Genomic DNA, 21,267 nt, shown 5'->3' with positions numbered 1-21,267 from the left:
AGGAATCAGACTGGTTATTGAGTGCCATGGTACAGAATAAATTAAGCTGTAAAACACTTGAATGGATCTCAAACAAATATCACAAGGGTTATTTTGGTCTGGAGGAAATAAGACTAGGTCTACAAGAATTAATTTTTCAGTTGCAGACCAGCCAACCAACTCATTTTAAAGATGCAACACATAATAACTCTGAGGTATCTGTCAAGTTTCACAAAGGAAAAAAATATCCCAATAGTAATAATCAAAATTCATTTCCTAAAAAGAGTTGCATAGGTGCATATCAAGTAGCAGGAATCAGAAATAATGATTCTCCACAAGGTAAGAAGAATAAGTACCCTCCTAAGAGTAGCCCAGTTAATAAGAAACCAGTCAAAGAAAAGAGAGATTGTCTCTTCTGCAAGGGTACTCATTTTTCTAAGAATTGCAATGCATACAATTCATGGAATGATAAAGTTGAAAGATTGGAGGAACTTGACAGATGTATCAGGTGTTTAGGTAATCACAATGTAAAGGATTGTCATGCCAAATTAAGCAACTGTTATCAATGTCACAAAGGAAGACACCATATAGTCATGTGTAAGGGTCTATATGATAATGTTGATAATGATGATAATGTTGACAATCCTGACACAACAGTAGCTAATGTAAAAATTGCTGCTAATGTTAATAATGATGGTTTTGCTGAAGAAGCCTTTCCTGTGTTACAGGTAAAAATTGATGATAAAAGGCATAAATCAAAAAATGTAAATGCATTATTAGACCAGGGATCCCAACGTACTTTCATAAAACGTAAATGTCTTGATGGTATGAAAGTACAGATGGGAGATCCCACAACTCTAAAATTATCTGGTTTTCTCTCAGATAAAAGAGCTCAATTGTATGACACTGTTTATGTAACTGTCAGGTTGGGCAATGAGAAAAAACGTGTTAATGCAGTAATTGTAGATAGACTTCCAGAGAAAATATCTACAGTAGGACTTAGTAAAGCTACAGAAAGACTTTCACATAATGTAAATTTAGCACCTTCTGGTGTAAGTGATGATTCTGTAGGCCCAATAAATATTTTGATAGGTAGTGACTATTATGCCTCCTTTGTAAAGGGTATGGTAAAGAAATGTGGTGTCACCCTTTTAAAGACTGCAGGAGGCCATGTAATGTATGGTAGGATTCCTCGTAATAATAATGCATGACTAGAGGAAACTACCAATACCATAACTGTGTGTCTTACTCATGAAATCGTACCCCAGTATAATTCTTCCATAAAGGATGGTGTTGAGCCAGTGCATAAATTGTGGGAATTAGAATTGGAATAAATGTAAATGAAGAAAGTCCAGACGATTCTTTTACTCAGGAACAATACCTGAGAGATGTAAAATTTGAATCTGGACAATACTGGGTATGACTTCCGTGGAGACTGAACCATCCAGAATTGCCCACTAATTACAGAATGGCATATGGACAATTAAAGGCTCAGCTCCGTGAACTGAGTAAGACACCAGAATTGTTAACTGCCTATAATGATATAATTGCTGAGCAATTAATTAATAAATTTAGAGAAGAGGTACCTCCTGAGCAAGCCAAAATTTATGGCCACTATTTGCCACATCACGGAGTAAAGAAGGATTCTAAGACCACTACTGAGGATTGTGTTTAATTGTAGTGCCAGGAGTAACAAAAATGTACCTAGTTTAAATGACTGTTTGATGACAGGTCCGTCGTTGACGGAAAAATTAGGAGATATCTTATTAAATTTCAGGGTGAAGAATTATGCCTTTACGGCTGACATAAGTAAAGCTTTCCTAAGAGTGGGTTTACAAGAGGCTGACCGGGATTGTACCCGCTTCTTATGGCCTGAGAATCTTAGTGACCCACTTAGCTTCAGGAGCGTATTATATGGTGCTACATCCAGTCAGTTCCTACTTCAAGCGACGATAAATGCACACCTTAAACGTACGGGAAGTCCATTGAGTAAAGTAATGAGCAAACAATTTTATATGGGCAATTTCCTGGGTGTGACGTCAACTGAAGAGGAACTGTTGATGACTTATAGAGAGGCTAATAAAATAATGCAAAGTGCAAATATGCCTCTGAGGGAATGGAATAGTAATTCGTCCAAATTAAAGGACAAAATAAGTAAAGATTACCCTGGAGATGAAGTGCCAAAATGTAGTAATGTATTGGGTTTAACTTGGGATACTGAGAGAGATTTGTTAATGGTAAAACCTAATAATTACAGTATGCCCAATAAATTAACTAAGAGAGTTTTGCTTGCTGAAGTTTCCAAATGTTTTGATCCACTAGGTTTAGTGTCACCCCTTACTATAAGAGGGAAATTATTAATTCAGGAAGCATAGAAACTTAAATGTGCTTGGGATGAAATTCTACCTGAGCAATTCATTAACAGGTTGGATGAATTAATTGGTGATTATGAAAAAATTCCAATGTTGGAGTTCCCACGTCAGGTGGCCAATCCAAATGGGAAAAATGTACTCCACGTTTTTTGTGAAGCTTCAAAATTGGCATATGGAGCAGTTGCTTACCTTCAATGTAATAGTGTTATTTCTCTTGTTATGTCTAAGGCTAAGGTGTCTCTAATTAAATCACATACCTTGCCTCAGTTGGAATTAACAGCCATTTATGTAGGTGTCAAATTAGCTAATTATATAAGAAATAAGATGGAGGAGATAAATATTAGCGACACTGTAATTTGGTCTGGTAATGAGGTATCCTTACAATGGATTCGTAATGGAAACAGTAAAATTGTGTATGTACAAAGCAGAGTCGCTGAAATTAATCAGATGCAAGAGAAGTATAATAGTTTGGGTCAGCATATGTTAACATTTAATCATATACCTGGTGAGGAGAATCCAGCTGATTTCTTGTCTCGAGGTTTACCTTATGCTAAATTTGTAAATGCTGTATCATGGTTTAAAGGACCGAGCTGGTTGGTAAATAAAGCTAATTGGCCTGTACAAAAGGCGTATATTGCTCCTGTTGAAATTACTGTGACCACCGCTCCAATAGTTTGTCTTCCCTTAGCCATTGATATAAATAGGTATTCTTCTTTACCCAAACTAATCAATGTAACTAAGTTGGTGTTTAAATTTCTAAACAAGATGAATCTCTCATATAAGTTTTCACATCCTCTTGAATATTGGATAAAGAGGGTATAAGAACAAATCTATGGAAATGAGATTAAATTGATGATGGAAAGTAAAATTGTGAAAGGTTCCATAATAGAGAAATTGGGGCTGTATTTATAGAACAATGTAATTAGGTGCAGAGGTAGGTTACAAAATGCTGAATTGGATGATTATGCTAAACACCCTATCTTACTGCCCAAAACTCATCATCTAACAAATTTAATTGTTTTAAAGGCCCATAAGAATGTAATGCATGGTGGGGTACGAGATACCTTAAATTGTATTAGGGAAACTTTCTGGATTCCACAAGGATGGCAAAGTGTAAAAAGGGTGATTAAATCTTGTGTAATACGTCGCCGTGTGGATGCCAGATCCTATATGTACCCAGGTCCTCCACCATTGCCAAAGGAGCGTGTACAATTAGTGAAACCATTTGATGTAACAGGTGTAGACTATAGTGGTCCAATAATTTTAACAGGTACTTCAGATGGTGTTCCACTGAAAGTGTATGTTTGTTTGTTCACCTGTATTGCTACTAGGGCAGTTCATTTAGAAGTGGCACAGGACTTGTCTGCAGAACAGTTTATACAGCTGTTTCGAAAATTTGCAGCTAGGAGATCCTGTCCAAGATTGATGATTTCGGATAATGCCACAAATAATAGTAACGATGTTCAATCTCTGTTAACCCAACGAGGGTGTACCTGGAAATTTATTACTCCTAGAGCCCCTTGGCAGGGCAAGCTGTACGAAAGACTTATAGGCACAGTGAAGCGGTGTCTCCGTAAAGTACTACACCGGAAGAGAATTAATTTGGAAGAATTCCGTGCAGTGTTAGTGTAGGCAGAAAATCGGATAAATAATAGGCCTTTCTCGTACATGAGTGATACACCTGATACAGATGTATTAACACCTTCTCACCTAATATGTGGAAGGAAATTGGAAGCTGCCCCTGTCTATAGAGATAATCTGGAAGAAAGTGATGAAGATTACAATGATGCGGCTGTGTTGTGTGATAAATTTAAAATGTTAAATAAAGTAATTGATCATTGGTCTAATGTGTGGCATAAGGAATATCTTCTTACACTATGTGAACACTTTTATGGTGCGACAGAGGCAGTAAATCGACAGAACATTCAACCAGGTGACATTGTGTTGATTGATACTGAACAACATCGAACATTGTGGCCTCTGGGCAAAGTATTGACATTGTACCCAGATGCACAAGGTGTTGTCTGGAATGTCAAAGTGTTGTGTCATGGCCAGGAAAGTTTATGCACAATTAATAAATTGATTCCCTTGGAATTAAATGGTATTCACTCAAACGTAAATGAAAATCTGAGGGAAAGTAACACGAGTGATATTGAAGATAACGCTGACCGAGTGATGCCGGAAGATGAAATCGTGGTAAGACCTACTAGGAGAACAGCCACTCAAGCCAGAACTGGCTGGAATCATCTCCTACAGGAAGGAGTAATTTGAGTCGTTTAACAACGAACTCCGCCCGGCCGCAGTGTGGAAAATACTATATATTTTCCTGAAATACAGTATATGTAAATTGATGGCTAAATTGTATTTAATAAAAATTATTTTATAAAAAATGGGAAGCCCTGCACCTGCACAGAGGACATTCGCCATTGTTTTTTGAATTGGACAAGAAACGTTAGTGAATAATCTGAGGAATTTTCGTTGCTCTATAGGTTAAATTGGGCTGACACCTCTCAAATAGGAGCCGAATTGTTGGATGTGCATTCCTGCATAACTTGAGATATCAGGCGACTGGACAAGACAGCTCCAGGAACCTCAGATAAGCTATCTAAATTTGTGTTATAATTCTGGCCAGCATTATCTTCATAAATTTGGTTAGAGTGAGGTTTTTGAGTATGATACACATTAATCTCCAGTCAAATTGGTGAGTGATATTAAGATATATTCTTCTTCTGTTATATAAATGTGTATATATATAATAATTTATTAATTTTAATATACAGTCCACAAACTTACATATTTACCAGAATTCCTGGTGATGCATATTTCATTTGTAATTAATAGGTCCAGAGCAACTTGTGGATATGACAGTTGTAGGTATCGAAGGGGGACATTTTTGCGACCTAGGTGTCCCAAATTCCTACTTGTCTATGTAACTTTGATAAATAATAATTATCTTTGTTATCATTTACTGCTGGTATGTACATTATGAGTTACATCCAGATAAATGTAATTTTCCACAAGCCTATATATATATATATATATATATATATATATATATATATATATATATATATATATATATATATATATATATATATATATATATGTCGTGCCGAATAGGCAGAACTTGCGATCTTTGCTTAAATAGCAACGCTCATCTTGCCATATAGGACAAGTGAAAATTTGTGTATGCAATAATTTTGCCAAAATCATTCTGAACCTAACGAAAAAAATATATTTGATTGTGTTTGTCTAGTATTAAATTATTGTAAACGTATGTAAAATATATTTAGTTAGGTTAGGCTAAAATAAATTGTTCTTGTTATAATAAGGTTAGGTAAGTTTTCTAAGATTCTTTTGGTGCAAAATTAAAATTTTTTACATTAACATTACTGAAAAAAATGTATCTTTAAACGTATAAGAGAAAGGACTTAATTTTAAATGAGTTTTTACTAATTGACCAGTTTTACATATTCGGCACGACATATATATATATATATATATATATATATATATATATATATATATATATATATATATATATATATATATATATCATCCTCAATCCCTCCAAGTGTGAAATCATCACAGCGAACCAGGAAATAATCAATGCTGTGTGAAGAATCCTCCCAGAAGTCTCGACTACAACTCCGTCCAACAGTACCCTCTTGGGGGCACTGCTGGTCACCAGGCCATCGATACTGTCCTCAGTGACAAATTGAATGACCTGATGAGAATGGAGGAGAGAATAAGCAATCTTGATGCCCATGATGCTCTGTATCTCCTCACAAGGTGTCTTACTATGCCAAGACTCACTTACTTCTTGAGGTGTGCACCCTCTTTTGACAACCCAACACTCGATGAATATGACGCACACCTGAGATCAACTTTTAAGAAGGCACTGAACCTGTCACTAGAGGATGAGCAATGGGATCAGGCAACCCTCCCAGTGCGACTGGGAGGTATAGGGGTGCGTAAAGCAACGCATGTTGCTTTACCTGCTTTTCTGTCTTCGTGTTTGGCTTCCAGTGCATTAGTCAAGAAGATAGTGCCCGAACGCTTGAGAGACTTGGTAGGAGCTCAAGACCCCAGGTTTACTGAAGCAGCGATTCGGTGGGACACCCTTACAGACTCCTCCAGTAGACCAGCTCCTCCCAAACAGCACAAACAGTCCCACTGGGACAAACCAATCATGGAAAAAATCGCCAACACAATGCTCTCCAATGCTTCAGGAAAGAACAAAGCTCGTCTCCTGGCAGTGAAGGCACCACATTCAGGAGATTTCCTGTTAGCTGTTCCCAATTCCTCCCTGGGCACCCGTCTCGACCCACAGGCCATTCGGATTGGTGTTGCTCTTAGCCTAGCCGCCCCCATCCTCACCGAACATAGGTGTATTTGCGGCAGGGCGACAGCTGATCAATTCGGACTCCATGGTCTCGTGTGCCACACAGCAGAAGGGAAGTATGCCAGACATGAGGAGATCAATGACGTAATAAAGAGAAGCCTCGCCACAGCCCGTTGCCCAGCTCAACGGGAACCCCAAGTACAGAGGTCTGATGGAAGTCAAAATCGTCCTGATGGAGCCACTATGCTACCCTGGAAGGATGGAAAGCAGATTGCCTGGGACTACACCTGTGCTGCCACATTGGCAGACACCTACTTGCCATACTCCGTAGTGGAAGGGGGTGGAGCTGCCAGCCACAGGGAGACCCAGAAGATCCGAAAATATGAAGACCTTCCCCCTTGCTATAACTTCATTCCAATAGGGTCGGAGACCCTTGGAGCATGGGGCAAGTGTGCTCTAAAGTTCCTCAAAGAGCTGAGTGAAAAGCTCATCATAGAAACCAAGGACCACAGGGCGACCAGCTTCCTCTTTCAGAGACTCAGTGTTGCGATCCAGAGAGGAAATGCCTGTAGCATTCTGGGCACACGGCCCACCGTAGGGGAGCTGGACGAAGTATTCGAGATGTAGCTCTGGGTTACCTATGCTGTTTTACTTTCTGTTGTATTTTTGTGAATGTTTGGCCAATGTATTTTGTCTTTAAATAAAACATACTTGAAATATAGGGGGTGGTAGGAGAAAATTCTCAAACAGCTTCAGGGAGAACCTTGAGTTTTCCCTGAAGCAAGTTTATTCTTTTCTCTGAGGATGAGGGTCCTTATGACAGTTCTAGAGGTGGTACCTCCCTATTTATATATATATATATATATATATATATATATATATATATATATATATATATATATATATATATATATATATATATATATATATATATATATATATATATATATATATATATTCTACAAGTCGGCGGTCTCCCACCGAGGCAGGGTCACCCAAAGAGAAAGAAAATCCCCAAAAAGAAAATACTTTCATCATCATTCAACACTTTCACCTCACTCACACATAATCACTGTTTTTGCAGAGGTGCCCAGAATACAACAGCTTAGAAGTATATACGTATAAAGATACACAACATATCCCTCCAAACTGCCAATATCCCAAACCCCTCCTTTAGAGTGCAGGCATTGTATTTCCCATTTCCAGGATTCAAGTCCGGTTATATAAAATAACCGGTTTCCCTGAATCTCTTCACTAAATATTACCCTGCTCACACTCCAACAGATCGTCAAGTCCCAAATACCATTTGTCTCCATTCACTCCTATCTAACACGCTCACGCAGGCTTGCTGGAAGTCCAAACCCCTCGCCCACAACACCTCCTTTACCCCCTCCCTCCAACCTTTTCGAGGACGACCCCTACCCCGCCTTCCTTCCCCTACAGATTTATACGCTCTCCATGTCATTCTACTTTGATCCATTCTCTCTAAATGACCAAACCACCTCAACAAACCCTCTTCAGCCCTCTGACTAATACTTTCATTAACTCCACACCTTCTCCTAATTTCCACACTCCGAATTTTCTGCATAATATTTACACCACACATTGCTCTTAGACAGGACATCTCCACTGCCTCCAACCGCCTCCTCGCTGCAGCATTTACAACCCAAGCTTCACACCCATATAAGAGTGTTGGTACTACTATACTTTCATACATTCCCTTCTCTGCCTCCATAGATAACATTTTTTTGCCTCCACGTATACCTCAATGCACCACTCACCTTTTTTCCTTCATCAATTCTACGATTAACCTCATCCTTTATAAATCCATCCACTGACACGTCAACTCCCAAATATCTGAAAACATTCACTTCTTCCATACTCCTCCTCCCCAATTTGATATCCAATTTTTCTTTATCTAAATCATTTGATACTCTCATCACCTTACTCTTTTCTATGTTCACTTTCAACTTTCTACCTTTACACACACTCCCAAACTCATCCACTAACCTTTGCAATTTTTCTTTAGAATCTTCCATAAGCACAGTATCATCAGCAAAAAGTAACTGTGTCACTTCCCATTTTGTATTTAATTCCCCATAATTTAATCCCACCCCTCTCCCGAACACCCTAGCATTTACTTCTTTTACAACCCCATCTATAACTATATTAAACAACCATGGTGACATTACACATCCCTGTCTAAGACCTACTTTTACTGGGAAGTAATCTCCCTCTCTTCTACACACCCTAACCTGAGCCTCACTATCCTCATAAAAACTCTTTACAGCATTTAGCAACTTACCACCTATTCCATATACTTGCAACATCTGCCACATTGCTCCCCTATCCACCCTATCATATGCCTTTTCTAAGTCCATAAATGCAATAAAAACTTCCCTACCTTTATCTAAATACTGTTCACATATATGCTTCAATGTAAACACTTGATCTACACATCCCCTACCCACTCTGAAACCTCCTTGCTCATCCACAATTCTACATTCTGTCTTACCTCTAATTCTTTCAGTAATAACCCTACAGTACACTTTCCTGGTATACTCAGTAAACTTATTCCTCCATAAGTTTTACAATCTCTTTTGTCCCCCTTCCCTTTATATAAAAGGACTATACATGCTCTCTGCCAATCCCTAAGTACCTTCCCCTCTTTCATACATTTATTAAACAAAAATACCAACCACTCCAACACTATGTCCCCCCCTGCTTTTTACATTTCTGTCATGATCCCGTCAGTTCCAGCTGCTTTACCCCCTTTCATTCTACGTAATGCCTCACGTACCTCCCCCACACTTACATTCTGCTCTTCTTCACTCCTAAAAGATGGTATACCTCCCTGACCAGTGCATGAAATTACCGCCTTCCTTTCTTCGTCGACATTTAAAAGTTCCTCAAAATATTCTCGCCAAAGTTTGTTGGCAGTATCAGTTGGCTGGAGGAGAGGTTCTTCTGGTTTTGTTAGGTTGATCATTCTGTTTTGTGATATGTTTTTAGATCCTAGAATTTCAGATAAGGTTTTTCAGGCCTTTTCTAATCTCCTTTTACGTTATGTAATCTGTTTTCGTAATACAGTTTTTTTGACCTCCTTATTAGGTTGGTTAGTATTGACGAGTAACATTTAGCCAGGTCTCTAGTTATTAGACCCATTCTATACTGTTTTTCATATAGATGCTTTTTATCAATAGATCTGAGGATGCTGTTTGTAAGCCAGGGGCTGTTAAGTCTCTTTGCTCTGGTCTGCTTAGTTTTTATAGGGTAATGTATGTTATAGAGTTGTTGTTTTTTTGTAAAAAAAATGATATTAACACATTCATCTATATCAAGAGTGACTGCGAGCTCTTTTGCCAGTCGATGTTACTTATTGCTGAAATAAAGTTATTAAGATATGATTCGTTATGTAGTCGGAAGGTGATCTTAGTTGTCCTGAGGTAATTTACATAAGTTGGTTGTGAGAAAGGTGGGGTAGTGGTCAGTGGTGTTATCTGTGATTATGCCTGATTTTAATGGAGATATAGTGTTTGTCCAGATGTGGTCTAGTAAAGAGCCATTAGTCTCTGAGATTCTTGTAGGTTTTTGCTCATAGTGTTTGTGAATTCAGTTACTTGAGAGTCATGGTCATGGGAAAGGTTTATGTTAAAGTCCCCTGATAGTATCAGGCAGTGTTTGTTTATCTGTGCGTCAGTTATAATGTTTCTTAGTTTTTCACTAAATGAGTGAATATTGGAGTGGGGTATTCTATAGATAGCTCCAACTGTTAAAGGTTTTCTAAGGTCTTTGGGTTTAAATTTAGCAAATATATATTCACCATGTTCATCATGGAACACGGGGATACCTTTCTGGGATCACGCAGCGACCACGATACATTTACAGTTGTTGTTCTCTAGGAACTGAGTGAAGGCTTCCCAAAAACTGATGTCTTGAGAACACTGTGATTGTCTTAAGGCGGGAGACACCAAATATCGTTATCATACTCAGCTGTTATTTATGCTAATCTGGTGAAGGGCTCTCGAGTCAAGGAACTAGAGCTACTCTCTCCTGTACCAAGCCTGAACACCTGCCATTCCCAAGCGTTGTATGACCCTGAAAGGATTTAGCGGCCTCTCCCACCAGTGCATTAATGACTACATAGAAATCTCTGAGAATGAGTACTCTTAGCAGCACAAGTATCCGTCAAGCTTGACTTTGACAATGAATTAGCGTTGCCTGTACTCATTCTTTGGTACGAAGGTGCAAGGCTGTGCCCCTCAGGAGCGGCGCTCAGGAGCGACACTCAGGCACCTCTCTAGTTTTTGTCACAGTTTTCGACCTTTGCATCATCACCAAAAACTGTTACCTGCTCTCTGCTTATAAAACAAAACTGGTTAATTTTTTCATTCCCCCAATTACGTCATTGATCAGCCATCTCGTGTATACCAAATATTCAGTTTAAATCTTGAAATTATAGTTTGCAAATAGTGATGCTAATTTGTTCGCAAGCAAAGGTTATATGTTCTTTTAATGAGATTGTTCTCCAGAGAGTTGCTTTTAATGTGTGGACGAGAGAGTAGTGTCCTGATGCACCACCAGTGTCCTGATGCACCACCAGTGTCCTGATGCACCACCAGTGTCCTGATGCACCACCAGTGTCCTGATGCACCACCAGTGTCCTGATGCACCACCAGTGTCCTGATGCACCACCAGTGCCCTGATGCACTACATGTGTTCTGATGCACCACCAGTGTCCTGATGCACCACCAGTGTCCTGATGCACCACCAGTGTTCTGATGCACCACCAGTGTCCTGATGCACCACCAGTGTCCTGATGCACTACATGTGTCCTGATGCACCACCAGTGTTCTGATGCACCACCAGTGTCCTGATGCACCACCAGTGTCCTGATGCACCACCAGTGTTCTGATGCACCACCAGTGTCCTGATGCACCACCAGTGTCCTGATGCACTACATGTGTCCTGATGCACCACCAGTGTCAAGATGCACCACCAGTGTCCTGATGCACCACCAGTGTTCTGATGCACCACCAGTGTTCTGATGCACCACCAGTGTTCTGATGCACTACCTGTGTCCTGATGCCCCACCAGTGTTCTGATGCACCACCAGTGTCCTGATGCACCACCAGTGTCCTGATGCACCACCAGTGCCCTGATGCACCACCAGTGTCCTGATGCACTACCTGTGTCCTGATGCACCACCAGTGTCCTGATGCACCACCAGTGTCCTGATGCACTACCTGTGTCCTGATGCACCACCAGTGTCCTGATGCACCACCAGTGTCCTGATGCACCACCAGTGTTCTGATGCACTACCTGTGTCCTGATGCACAAACAGTGTTCTGATGCACCACCAGTGTTCTGATGCACCACCAGTGTTCTGATGCACTACCTGTGTCCTGATGCACCACCAGCGTTCTGATGCACCACCAGTGTTCTGATGCACCACCAGTGTTCTGATGCACTACCTGTGTCCTGATGCACCACCAGCGTTCTGATGCACCACCAGTGTTCTGATGCACCACCAGTGTTCTGATGCACTACCTGTGTCCTGATGCACCACCAGCGTTCTGATGCACCACCAGTGTTCTGATGCACCACCAGTGTTCTGATGCACCACCACTGTTCTGATGCACCACCAGTGTTCTGATGCACCACCAGCGTTCTGATGCACCACCAGTGTTCTGATGCACAACCAGTGTTCTGATGCACCACCAGTGTTCTGATGCACCACCAGTGTTCTGATGCACCACCAGTGTTCTGATGCACCACCAGTGTTCTGATGCACCACCAGTGACTCTCAACAATGTGACTCACTACACTTGTTGAAATATTTGTATAGAGCTATTGTTAGGAATTTAAGTGAGTGAAGGGAGATGTTAATAGCTGTGTTAATCATCTGTGTTAATATCTGTGTTAAACTTCTGTGTTAGTAGCTGTGTTAATCTTCTGTGTTAGTAGCTGGGTTAATCTTCTGTGTTAGTAGCTGGGTTAATCTTCTGTGTTAATAGCTGTGTTAATCATCTGTGTTAATATCTGTGTTAAACTTCTGTGTTAGTAGCTGTGTTAATCATCTGTGTTAGTAGCTGTGTTAATCTTCTGTGTTAGTAGCTGGGTTAATCTTCTGTGTTAATAGCTGTGTTAATCATCTGTTTTAATATCTGTGTTAAACTTCTGTGTTAGTAGCTGTGTTAATCTTCTGTGTTAATAGCTGTGTTAATCATCTGTGTTAATATCTGTGTTAAACTTCTGTGTTAGTAGCTGTGTTAATCTTCTGTGTTAATAGCTGTGTTAATCTTCTGTGTTTGTAGCTGGGTTAAACTTCTGTGTTAGTAGCTGGGTTAATCTTCTGTGTTAATAGCTGTGTTAATCTTCTGTGTTAATATCTGTGTTAATCTTCTGTGTTAATATCTGTGTTAATCTTCTGTGTTAATAGCTGTGTTAATCTTCTGTGTTAATAGCTGTGTTAATCTTCTGTGTTAATAGCTGTGTTAATCTTCTGTGTTAATAGCTGTGTTAATCTTCTGTGTTAATAGCTGTGTTAATCTTCTGTGTTAATAGCTGTGTTAATCTTCTGTGTTAATAGCTGTGTTAATCTTCTGTGTTAGTAGCTGTGTTAATCTTCTGTGTTAATAGCTGTGTTAATCTTCTGTGTTAGTAGCTGTGTTAATCTTCTGTGTTAATAGCTGTGTTAATCTTCTGTGTTAGTAGCTGGGTTAATCTTCTGTGTTAATAGCTGTGTTAATCTTCTGTGTTAGTAGCTGTGTTAATCTTCTGTGTTAGTAGCTGGGTTAATCTTCTGTGTTAATAGCTGTGTTAATCTTCTGTGTTAGTAGCTGGGTTAATCTTCTGTGTTAATAGCTGTGTTAATCTTCTGTGTTAGTAGCTGGGTTAATCTTCTGTGTTAATAGCTGTGTTAATCTTCTGTGTTAATAGCTGTGTTAATCTTCTGTGTTAATAGCTGTGTTAATCTTCTGTGTTAGTAGCTGTGTTAGTCTTCTGTGTTAATAGCTGTGTTAATCTTCTGTGTTAGTAGCTGTGTTAATCTTCTGTGTTAATAGCTGTGTTAATCTTCTGTGTTAGTAGCTGGGTTAATCTTCTGTGTTAATAGCTGTGTTAATCTTCTGTGTTAGTAGCTGTGTTAATCTTCTGTGTTAGTAGCTGGGTTAATCTTCTGTGTTAATAGCTGTGTTAATCTTCTGTGTTAGTAGCTGGGTTAATCTTCTGTGTTAATAGCTGTGTTAATCTTCTGTGTTAGTAGCTGGGTTAATCTTCTGTGTTAATAGCTGTGTTAATCTTCTGTGTTAGTAGCTGTGTTAATCTTCTGTGTTAATAGCTGTGTTAATCTTCTGTGTTAATAGCTGTGTTAATCTTCTGTGTTAATAGCTGTGTTAATCTTCTGTGTTAATAGCTATGTTAATCTTCTGTGTTAGTAGCTGTGTTAATCTTCTGTGTTAATAGCTGTGTTAATCTTCTGTGTTAGTAGCTGTGTTAATCTTCTGTGTTAATAGCTGTGTTAATCTTCTGTGTTAGTAGCTGTGTTAATCTTCTGTGTTAATAGCTGTGTTAATCTTCTGTGTTAGTAGCTGTGTTAATCTTCTGTGTTAATAGCTGTGTTAATCTTCTGTGTTAGTAGCTGTGTTAATCTTCTGTGTTAGTAGCTGTGTTAATCTTCTGTGTTAGTAGCTGTGTTAATCTTCTGTGTTAGTAGCTGTGTTAATCTTCTGTGTTAGTAGCTGTGTTAATCTTCTGTGTTAGTAGCTGTGTTAATCTTCTGTGTTAGTAGCTGGGTTAATCTTCTGTGTTAGTAGCTGTGTTAATCTTCTGTGTTAGTAGCTGTGTTAATCTTCTGTGTTAATATCTGTGTTAGTAGCTGTGTTAATCTTCTGTGTTAGTAGCTGTGTTAATCTTCTGTTAATGTGTTAATCTTCTGTGTTAGTAGCTGTGTTAATCTTCTGTGTTAGTAGCTGGGTTAATCTTCTGTGTTAGTAGCTAATCTGTGTTAAGCTGGGTTAATCTTCTGTGTTAGTAGCTGGGTTAATCTTCTGTGTTAATCTTCTGTGTTAGTAGCTGTGTTAATCTTCTGTGTTAATATCTGTGTTAATCTTCTGTGTTAGTAGCTGGGTTAATCTTCTGTGTTAGTAGCTGTGTTAATCTTCTGTGTTAGTAGCTGGGTTAATCTTCTGTGTTAATATCTGTGTTAGTAGCTGGGTTAATCTTCTGTGTTAGTAGCTGGGTTAATCTTCTGTGTTAGTAGCTGTGTTAATCTTCTGTGTTAGTAGCTGGGTTAATCTTCTGTGTTAATATCTGTGTTAAACTTCTGTGTTAGTAGCTGGGTTAATCTTCTGTGTTAGTAGCTGGGTTAATCTTCTGTGTTAGTAGCTGGGTTAATCTTCTGTGTTAGTAGCTGGGTTAATTTTTTTTTATTATTATTATTAACACACTGGCCAATTCCCACCAAGGCAGGGTGGCCAGAAAAGAAAAACTTTCACCATCATTCACTCCATCACTGTCTTGCCAGAAGGGTGCTTTACACTACAGTTTTTAAACTGCAACATTAACACCCCTCCTTCAGAGTGCACACACTGTACTTCCCATCTCCAGGACTCAAGTCCGGCCTGCCGGTTTCTCTGAATCCCTTCATAAATGTTACTTTGCTCACACTCCAACAGCACGTCAAGTATTAAAAACCATTTGACTCCATTCACTCCTATCAAACACGCTCACGCATGCCTGCTGGAAGTCCAAGCCCCTCACACACAAAACCTCCTTTACCCCCTTCCTCCAACCTTTCCTAGGCCGACCCCTGCCCCGCCTTCCTTCCACTACAAACTGATACACTCTTGAAGTCATTCTGTTTCGCTCCATTCTCTCTACATGTCCGAACCACCTCAACAACCCTTCCTCAGCCCTCTGGACAACAGTTTTGGCAATCCCGCACCTCCTCCTAACTTCCAAATTACGAATCTCTGCATTATATTCACACCACACATTGCTTTCAGACATGACATCTCCACTGCCTCCAGCCTTCTCCTCGCTGCAACATTCATCACCCACGCTTCACACCCATATAAGAGCGTTGGTAAAACTATACTCTCATACATTCCCCTCTTTGCCTCCAAGGACAAAGTTCTTTGTCTCCACAGATTCCTAAGTGCACCACTCACCCTTTTCCCCTCATCAATTCTATGATTCACCTCATCTTTCATAGACCCATCCGCTGACACGTCCACTCCCAAATATCTGAATACATTCACCTCCTCCATACTCTCTCCCTCCAATCTGATATCCAATCTTTCATCACCTAATCTTTTTTTTATCCTCATAACCTTACTCTTTCCTGTATTCACTTTTAATTTCCTTCTCTTGCATACCCTACCAAATTCATCCACCAATCTCTGCAACTTCTCTTCAGAATCTCCCAAGAGCACAGTGTCATCAGCAAAGAGCAACTGTGACAACTCCCACTTTATGTGTGATTCTTTATCTTTTAATTCCACGCCTCTTGCCAGGACCCCTCGCATCTACTTCTCTTACAACCCCATCTATAAATATATTAAACAACCACGGTGACATCACGCATCCTTGTCTAAGGCCTACTTTTACTGGGAAATAATTTCCCTCTTTCCTACATACTCTAACTTGAGCCTCACTATCCTCATCAAAACTCTTCACTGCTTTCAGTAACCTACCTTCTATACCATACACCTGCAACATCTGCCACATTGCCCCCCTATCCACCCTGTCATACGCCTTTTCCAAATCCATAAATGCCACAAAGACCTCTTTAGCCATATCTAAATACTGTTCACTTATATGTTTCACTGTAAACACCTGGTCCACACGCCCCTTACCTTTCCCTTTCCTAAAGCCTCCTTGTTCATCTGCTATCCTATTCTCCGTCTTACTCTTAATTCTTTCAATAATAACTCTACCATACACTTTACCAGGTATACTCAACAAACTTATCTCCCTATAATTTTTGCACTCTCTTTTGTCCCCTTTGCCTTTATACAAAGGAACTATGCATGCTCTCTGCCAATCCCTATGTACCTTACCCTCTTCCATACATTTATTAAATAATTGCACCAACCACTCCAAAACTATATCCCCACCTGCTTTTAACATTTCTATCTTTATCCCATCAATCCCGGCTGCCTTACCCCCTTTCATTTTACCTATTGCCTCACGAACTTCCCCCACACTCACAACTGGCTCTTCCTCACTCCAAGATGTTAATCCTCCTTGCCCTATACATGAAATCACAGCTTCCCTATCTTCATCAACATTTAACAATTCCTCAAAATATTCCCTCCATCTTCCCAATACCTTTAACTCTCCATTTAATAACTCTCCTCTCCTATTTTTAACTGACAAATCCATTTGTTCTCTAGGCTTGATTAACTTGTTAATCTCACTCCAAAACTTTTTCTTATTTTCAACAAAATTTGTTGATAACATCTCACCCACTCTCATTTGCTCTCTTTTTACATTGCTTCACCACTCTCTTAACCTCTCTTTTTCTCCATATACTCTTCCCTACTTGCATCACTTCTACTTTGTAAAAACTTCTCATATGCTAACTTTTTCTCCCTTACTACTCTCTTTGCATCATCATTCCACCAATCGCTCCTCCTCCCTCCCGCACCCACTTTCCTGTAACCACAAACTTCTGCTGAACACTCTAACATTACATTTTTAAACCTACCCCATACCTCTTCGACCCCATTACCTATGCTCTCATTAGCCCATCTATCCTCCAATAGCTGTTTATATCTTACCCTAACTGCCTCCTCTTTTAGTTTATAAACCTTCACCTCTCTCTTCCCTGATGCTTCTATTCTCCTTGTATCCCATCTACCTTTTACTCTCAGTGTAGCTACAACTAGAAAGTGATCTGATATATCTGTGGCCCCTCTATAAACATGTACATCCTGAAGTTTACTCAACAGTCTTTTATCTACCAATACATAATCCAACAAACTACTGTCATTTCACCCTACATCATATCTTGTATACTTATTTATCCTCTTTTTCTTAAAATATGTATTACCTATAACTAAACCCCTTTCTATACAAAGTTCAATCAAAGGGCTCCCATTATCATTTACACCTGGCACCCCAAACTTACCTACCACACCCTCTCTAAAAGTTTCTCCTACTTTAGCATTCAGGTCCCCTACCACTGTCAGCATGGTTGCTGATCCCTGTGTTGTATAGCATATTAGTATCATCCATGTGCTTTAGATAGGAGATCCCTTTTAGGCCTGTGACTATTGTGTGACGTCACGGGATGTGCACGTTTGTACCTCTGCCCCGCTCTCAGACGGCGTGTAGACCTACAGGCGAAGACAGGCAGAGGCTGGGCTCCACATTCATCATCACAGTCCGACAATATATGTTACCATCCAACAAGTGTGTCTACCTTCAACCCTCGATATCTCCATTAAGAACCCCTACGATAAATGGTGGCAACGGAGGGCCTGTAATTCTGACGATTACAGCGATTTCTGGAGATAAACATCTTGTGAGTAGGCCTACTGAGAAGATTACCACCAGCCAGCTACCACAAGTCAGCTACTCGCCCAAGCTCCTACCAGCTTCTACACCATCCACTGGTCAGTCCCTTTGTATTAGTGTTTATCTGCTTATTTGCATCACTCCCGAGGGGTTGACCTGAGTTTGCAAAATAAGCCAGTTTCCAGACTGTGGTGGGGGAGTCCAGTCCAGCCTAGTCTACTTCATCCAGTTCTTTTGCCTGCCAAGCCAGCTTTCCACCCTTGCTGTGCTCATCGTGTGAAGTTGTCAAGCTATTCTGTGTGAAGGGTTAAGATAAGCCAGCTAGCAACTAACCCAGGTGTCTTACCCCAGTATTCAAGCAAGCCACGTGAGTAGTCTTCATTGCTTGTGATTCAAGCTCCAAGCAATCCTGAGTGCTCCTTTTCATCCTTGTGGTGTTGTGGTATTTTGTGGGTTGTTTTTAAGCCAGTCGGCTTAGAATTATCTTCGCGGCAGTGTGGCTGTCCTCTGTGGGGCTTACGCCGTTCAACCCATAGACCCAACCACCCACGACCACGCGTGTCTCACCATTGCCGGTCTCAGCCCTGCTCAGCCCACTCACCAAACCACTACCACTGTGTTATTGTACTCTTATTACGGGTACTAGTACCATATTTTAAGGACCACATAGGGGGTCAAGAGCTAGAGCGTGTCTTCGACAGTGGTGCCACCGTTAAAAGCCTCCTTTATGAGTTCATCGTCGATGTAAGCGCAATTCTACGATCACGTGTGCAGAGGACAGCAGCAAGACCACATAAACAATCCTCTACTCTCCACCATCAATCTCATTCTTCACCAAGTCGTTACAGCGATAATTAATATTTTTTTTTCATAGAGACATTTGCGAGTGTTGAGACATTTCTTTTGTGTTCTAGTGATTTTTTTTCTTAGTGACACTCAGTGACTCTCGATCAGACTCAGTGTCTGTTTGCAATAATTTTTTATTTTTATCTCTTTAATTCAGTGTTAATTTTCGTGCATTATCTTATGTCTGTTGTGTTGTGTGTTTTTTTATACACTTGAAGTAAGTACCTTAGTGTTTTTCCTTTGTTGTGTGTGCAACATATGAGCAGTATAGAACTTGTGTTTACACTTCAGAATCACCTTGTGTTCTCAGTATTCCAGTGAAGTATTTCAGTAATTCATCAGCTTTATTCTGCATCACAACTCAGTGTTGTCTGTTATATTTTTTTTTCTCTTCCCAGCATTTGTGTATTCCTGTTTTGTTCCCTGTGTGTTGAACATTCTTGTGTTCATATTCTTTCATTTAGCCAGTGTCTAATTTGTCTTATTTCCACAGACAATAGTGCCATTATTTTGTGCAAGCAAGAAATAATTTTTACAAAATTTTTCACACATCAAGTTTCATTGCAAGAAAATTCTAGTATTGTGTTATATTGATGTGTTGTGTTCTGCATCACTGTAAGTGTTGTGTTCTGCATCACTGTAAGTGTTGTGTTCTGCATCACTGTAAGTGTTGTGTTCTGCATCACTGTAAGTGTTGTGTTCTGCATCACTGTAAGTGTTGTGTTCTGCAGCACTGTAAGTGTTGTGTTCTGCATCACTGTAAGTGTTGTGTTCTACATCACTGTAAGTGTTGTGTTCTGCATCACTGTAAGTGTTGTGTTCTGCATCACTGTAAGTGTTGTGTTCTACATCACTGTAAGTGTTCAAACTTTTTTGTTCTGTGTTTTAGCACCTATTATTTTTCATGTTTCATTGAACAAATTCACTCTTAGTGCAATTTTTAAGTGTTGTTTAAGTTGCAGTTAAGAGTTAAAGCGTTCAATCAGTTCATTCCTTGATATATTTCTTTCTTGTGTGTGTAATAATTTTTTTTATTATTGCACATTGACTCATTTTGCAATAATTCTTGTGCAAATATTGTGTTGCCACTAAAGTTTTTCTTGCAGAGATTCTATGCAGTGTTTTTTTTGATTAGCAATTATTTGCAATATTGCTACAGTTTATTTCAGTGCAGTTTCTTATGCTCTGTTCTGTGCATAATATTTTATTCTTTGTGTGCCATTTTATTCTCTTTTTAGTGAATTGTTTTGCTCAGTTTTTCTTAATTGTGCACAAGATTTATTGAGTCCATTTTTTAAATTTTTTTGATTGATTCATCATTTTATTGTGTATTTCCCTGTTGCATTGAAAGTAAAGACAACTCACTGTGCCATTAATTCAATTTAAAGTAAAAGTTGAGCAAATCAGACTTGAGTAAAGTACAAGTTCTCTTGATTTTCAAAGTGTTGTTTGTTAAGTTGAATATTTTTCTTGTGTGAGTTCTTTGCTTACTGTGTGACCTGTCAATTTTTAATTACTTATGCAGAATAGTTAAGCATTTTCTTCCATTTAAGCTTATTGTGTCATTCTCTCCATTTTTCTTGCCTTATGCACTTGAGTAAGTTCACTGAGAAGATGTCCCAGTCACTTTTGAACGTTCACTTAGTGTATCATGCCAGTCAATATGAATCAGTCAACAGTACCAATATTCCCTTACTGACTGGAAGACAATACCTAGCCCCAGAGCAATGTGTTTGTTCTCATAGCTTGTATCTGAGATTTGTTAAAGTGCTGCGAAATGTGAAGCTCAGATTAAGTTCTTATAGATCCGTGAATTACTTATTAACGTAGCCGAGCGGTCAGGCACTAGTAACTCTGTCACTCCCATCTGTGTTCCACCTACACCTTCAGACTTGCAGGATAGTGTTCCGTTGCCTCAAGTGTCCGAGGACACTCAGACTGCCTTGAGTGCACAGCCTATCCATGCAATGACTGCTAGTTCGAGTAGTAGTTTCTCCACAGGGGATGCCTTGTCAGAAAACGATTACTTGAAACTAGTAATGCCATCTCTTGTTGATGTGACATGCTGTCTGCAGAAAGACGTCTCTGTTACGGCTAGTGTTCTCACTAGAGTGTCTGTTGTTGTTCCTAATGTTCCAGATGGTGATCCCATCCTAGTTGACAGTAATCAGTGCAATGTAAGAAGTTATTTCTCGAGTA

This window comes from Cherax quadricarinatus, chromosome 13 (genome assembly GCF_038502225.1).
Source record: "Cherax quadricarinatus isolate ZL_2023a chromosome 13, ASM3850222v1, whole genome shotgun sequence".
In the NCBI taxonomy this organism is placed as follows: Eukaryota; Metazoa; Arthropoda; class Malacostraca; order Decapoda; family Parastacidae; genus Cherax; species Cherax quadricarinatus.
This window is presented reverse-complemented; position numbering follows the sequence as displayed.